We start from the raw sequence: 5,367 nt of genomic DNA on the forward strand, positions 1-5,367 counted from the left end.
TCTTAGACTTAAAAATAAAATTTTTATTGCAAGAATATCAAATCATCTATAAAGTCATACAAAAAAAACATGTTTTACAGCCATAAGAGAAATATAGCGCAAACAGAGATAAGTTATATATTTCCAAGATATTAAAAAATTTGATATATAATATTTAGTAATTCTTAAACTTTTAGTTTTTTAATAGAGGTTGAATATTTAAAATATTTTAAACTTTAGATGTAGTTTAAAAATTTGTAACATTTTTTTAGAGTTTAAATAGTTAAAATATTTTAAATGAGGTATTTATAATATTTTCAAACATTCTATAAAGTTTAAATATTATAAATATTTAAACCTTTAAATAATTTAATTTGCTAAAATAAGTCAAATAAAACTTTTAAATTTGGAAACCAGATAAATCAAGTTTCCTGCTAATTTATAGTTAAAAATATATTAGTTTTATTTAGTATCTTAAAAATATATTTATCTAAAATTTTCTAGCCGATGTGAGATGTTGTACATATTTCTTTTATTTCTATAGATTTTACTTTCTCTTTTTCTTTTCTAAAAAATCTTAATAATATAAATTACTACTATATTTCCATAAATGTTAGTTAGTGAAATATCTAATAATTATTGGTTGTTTTAAATCCTCTATAGATATTTTTAGGAGTTTATAGCTTCAACTTTTTATTAGTTTAGAGATAATATTTTAAATTTTCTATGGAGGTTAAGTAATTGTAATATTTTAAAACAGTCTATGAAGTTTAAATATTTTTAATATTTCAACCTTTTAAAAGTTTCAATATTTATAATATTTTAAACTTTTAAAATTTATAAATTATAATTGTCTTAAAACCTTTTAAAAGCTAAGAAATTTTTAAAAATTATAAATTATAATATTTTGAAACCTTTTTAAAGCTAAGACTTTTAGAAGTTTCAATTTTTATATTATTTTAAACTTTTAAAAGGTTTTGAAATATAATATTTTAAAATATTAAAATTTAAAAATTAAAATATTTAAAATCTTTTAAAAAGCTAAGAACTTTTAAAAGTTACAATATCTAAACTTTTAAAAGTTTTAAATATTATAATATTTTTTGAAACTTTTTAAAGTTTTAATTTGATCAAATAAAAAACTGGTTCAAACCGAATAAAACTTTTAAACTTGGATGCCTGATAAATCAAGCTTTCCTGCTCATTCGTTGTTGGAAGCATATTAATCTTATTTATAATAATTCTGAACCATTGTCTAAAAAAATTTCTAGCCGATGTGGGACGTTGTACATAGTTTTTTATTTCAATAAATTTTAAATTCTGGAAATTTAGAAAATGTTAATGAATGACATGTCAAATCCTGATAAGTTGTTTAAAATAATATTCATATAGAAAATGTTAATAAGTAACATGTCAAATCCCGATAGGTTGTTTAAAATCCTTTGTGGACGCCTTAAGGAGCTTATAACTTTTACTTTTATTTAGTATAGATTTTAAATATTATAATATTTTCTTAAAACTTTTTAAAGTTTTAATTTGATCAAATAATAAACTGGTTCAAACCAAATAAAACTTTTAAACTTGGATGCCTGATAAATCAAGTTTTCCTGCTCATTCGTTGTTGGAAACATATTAATCTTATTTGTAATAGTTCTGAACTATTGTCTTAAAAATATCTAGCCGATGTGGGACGTTGTACATAGTTTTTTATTTCCATAAATTTAAAATTCTGGAAATTTAGAAAATGTTAAAAATCCTGATAAGTTGTTTAAAATAATCTTAATATAGAAAATGTTAATAAGTGGCATGTCAAATCCCGATAGGTTGGTTAAAATCTTATGTGTATGTCTTAAGGAGCTTATAGCTTCTACTTTTATTTAGTATAGATTTGTAATGAGCAATCGTACAACATATATAAAACATTGATTGATGGATGATCAAAATGCAATGTAGAACAAGCTGGAGATGTGGAGATGGCAGATGGGGAAAAGCAGTTCTATTTTGAAGATTATAAGCCAAGTCTAAGGGATAGTAGAGGAGTTAGAGAGACCAACAAGAGGGTGGCACTTCTCCAAAAGTGGAACAAGTGGCATGGTAACACTGTTGAAAAATTGAAGAAGAAGGTGTTGAAGATGTCTAAGTCTATAAAGGGTATGAAGAAAGAGATCGCTGAGTTGAAGAGTGGAAATTCATCCCCATCACTAATAACAGGATTTACACCGAAGGTATCAATTCCCTATGCAATTGTAGTACAAAGGGTTATCAATCCAAATGGTTGTTATGCTAGTAGATGAGATATGATCAGAACTATGCAAGTCAAGCCAAGCAATCATTCTTTGATCTAACAATCCTAAAATAAACAAAAGAAAGCAAATAAACAAGAACCACACGACCTAAACACTTGACGCAAGCATTCAAATACAAGATCGGGTGGGGTGATCGAGTAAACGAGATGAGTATGAACAGCTCGAAGGTGTACTCGAAGTAAGTAATCGTGTACCTGTTCGGGTAAGTGATCGAGTTATGAATGAAAATGTAAACAATCAAAATGCGAAAGCTCCTAAGGATGGGGTAATCGACTCCTAAGCGTTCCTGACCAGTATGAATGTCCTACATGTCTCAAGCAAATATTCCCTAGACAATGAATCTCTAAAATCTTGTTAAAACACTCTTATGATAGAAACAATCAACCTTGATCACTCCCCTACCAAACTCTCGTTGGAGAAACATGACCAAGCAGACAATACAAACCGATTCATTATTGTCAATAAACTCCTTACACATCTAATCTCTTAGGCTAAGTGAATATATCTCTAGCATTTATTGATTCAAGCATTTCATCTACATCTCTCGATGGTAAAACACCCTAGATCTAATCTCAACCACTACAGGAAAATTAGGCATTGATAGTGTCCATAAAACGCTATCTATCTCTATCATAGCGTATTTAGAAACGTTATGTAATCGACCGCAACAATAGATCCACGATCTAGCGTAGCGGTTTTTCGTTATGCTACTGTAAAAAATGTTATAATAGCGTTTTACAATATGCAATTTTAGATTTTACAATAGCATTTTATAAACGTTATCATTTCCTTTCGTTTTACACTATTATGGATATTTATATTGCAGCAGTTTTAGCTTTGCAATAAATTAAACTGCTTCTATTTTTGTTTGCAATGAGTACCTATGTAATAATTTCTTTCCAAAATAAAGCCATAAATCCGAACTTTGATTATTAAAACTAAAAAGTAAAGTACATCTTTTAAACGACAACAAGTACAACCCATGCTTTGTCCATAACACAACAATACGATTATGAATATCTTGGAACTACAACCCATATCCCAACGAGATTCATATCTAGGCCTGCCTAGCTCATGCTTTGTCCATAACACAATAATACGATTATAGCTCCTCATCATAACTATGACATACACTCACATGCATCAACAAAGAGTTCTGCAATACAACAAGGTGAAATTGTGTCATAATGTTCTACATAATAATCAAAACCAAATCAGACCAAGGTTTTGTCACAGATGATTCTTCCCATTACAAAAGGGAAAGCAAATACCTAAAGAGAGTTGTTTGGCTTCAACAAAAGCATCACTCTAAAGGAGTAGCTTTACAGCTCGTGACCGTAACACTTCTATACTTCTATTAAGCCAATATTTTTACTTGGCTCTATTTCAACTGGAAATAAACGGATCTGCACATTAAAAAGTCAATCTGTTAAACTCGTTTTTATGATTTAACAACAACAATAATTAAACTCCAAAGCAGACAACATGAACATCAGAAAAAATAAATTAAACATATATCTCAACGAGATTCATATCTTGAAATATTAATCCATGCTTTGTCGATATCACCAGGATATCACAACAATACAACCATAGCTCCACACCGATTATACAATTTGTGATAATAAGTTCAAAGGATCAGACACTCGAATAATTATGACATTCACTCACATCGTCACATGCATCAACACAGTAGAATTGGTAACAACCCACAATAAACTGGAATCAGAATCTCACATACCTTGTTAGTTCTTCTTTTAGCGAAAATAAACTGCAAAACAGTCAATACATATCAATTAGAAATCAATTACAGCAAACGTTTAAATCGCAACCAATTAGAAGGCAAACAGTTTAACAAAATACCTGAAATTGTATCCTCCATGGAACCTAACTCACAAGATAGCATCGTTCAAAAAAATCCCATAAGACATCATAAGTTCAACGAATTGAACCCAACCAGATCAATACCTTTCTCAATGTTCCAGAATTACAACAAACCCAGATATGAAAACACATCATTGTACAAAGATTGCTAGATCTGCAAGCGGGATCTTCGGATCTGATTTAAAAAAAAACACCAGGAAGATCTGAAATCGATGATTTCAAAAAAACCAAACCCTAGTTGTAAACGAATTAAAAATGTAACGAAGAAATAAAAGTCTGAAATTACATCAGATTTCGCAATAGAAATGTGAGAAAACGAATAGATCTAGCAGATACAAAGAGAGATCTATGCGTCTGCGAGAGAGAAATAATTAGGTCAACTAGAGAGAGAGAGAGAGAGAGAGAGAGAGAGAGAGAGAGAGAGACAAGTGCGTGAGACAGATCTCTCTTGCTTCGGCAGTGCCTAGTGTTTGATTTCTAAACGGGGAGTGAAAGGGAGAGAACATGATACAGATTTGTAATTATTGAAGAAGGCGTAACTTATGTGGAGAAGAGCTGGTCCTTCTATATTTACTTGAAAAGGGAAATTACGAAGTGAAAGGGAGAGTAGACGAGAGTTAGAGGGAAAATAAAATCTATTAGCCGCCTCTTTTTTCACTGAGTACTTAGCGAATTATTCTATATGTGTCAATCAATGTATAGCGTTTCAAATGCTATGTATACTGCATCTAAAAAAACTATTCCCAAAATTAAGATCTAAACGACCAAATATAGCGTTTATAAAATACAAACGCTATCGAAAAGTAAGGCATAGGTCAATCATAGCAGAAAGACATAAAACGCTACGTTGTACTGCTATCAATACTCTAAATTTTTGTAGTGAACCTCTCCGTCTGTTGATAGCATTAAGAACACCAATCTAAAAGGGAATTTATAAAATATAAACAACCAAGCTAAGACATCCTAACCGATCAAGAACACAAAATTGTCTATCCCATTTCTAGAAACTTTGTTTCACTACTCAGATCTCATTGCAGAAAACACAAAAACATAGATAAACGAAAATTGCATTGTATTGAAAATAGAGTAAAGAGTAAGAGTATAGAATCGAAAATGCAAAAGAAAATAACAAAATGAATCCTAACAAAGTGGAAAAAGTGTTTGAGTCGCTCAAGATCTCTCTCAGAAGCTCTCGCTC

At 29.8% G+C, this 5,367-nt stretch overlaps 1 long non-coding RNA gene across 2 annotated transcripts; it reads right to left on the reverse strand.

Moving 5' to 3' along the window:
• LOC104700923 lies at positions 3,191-4,817 on the reverse strand. 2 transcript variants are annotated; one of them, XR_753671.2, is made up of 5 exons: positions 4,456-4,817; positions 4,149-4,344; positions 4,027-4,056; positions 3,557-3,691; positions 3,191-3,441 (listed from the first exon to the last, which is right to left on the reverse strand). It is a non-coding gene; the product is annotated as an uncharacterized LOC104700923 (long non-coding RNA). The 2 variants fall into 2 exon arrangements; XR_753670.2 differs by having other exon boundaries at positions 4,149-4,814.

The sequence above is a fragment of the Camelina sativa genome, chromosome 7, assembly GCF_000633955.1.
Source record: "Camelina sativa cultivar DH55 chromosome 7, Cs, whole genome shotgun sequence".
In the NCBI taxonomy this organism is placed as follows: domain Eukaryota; kingdom Viridiplantae; phylum Streptophyta; class Magnoliopsida; order Brassicales; family Brassicaceae; genus Camelina; species Camelina sativa.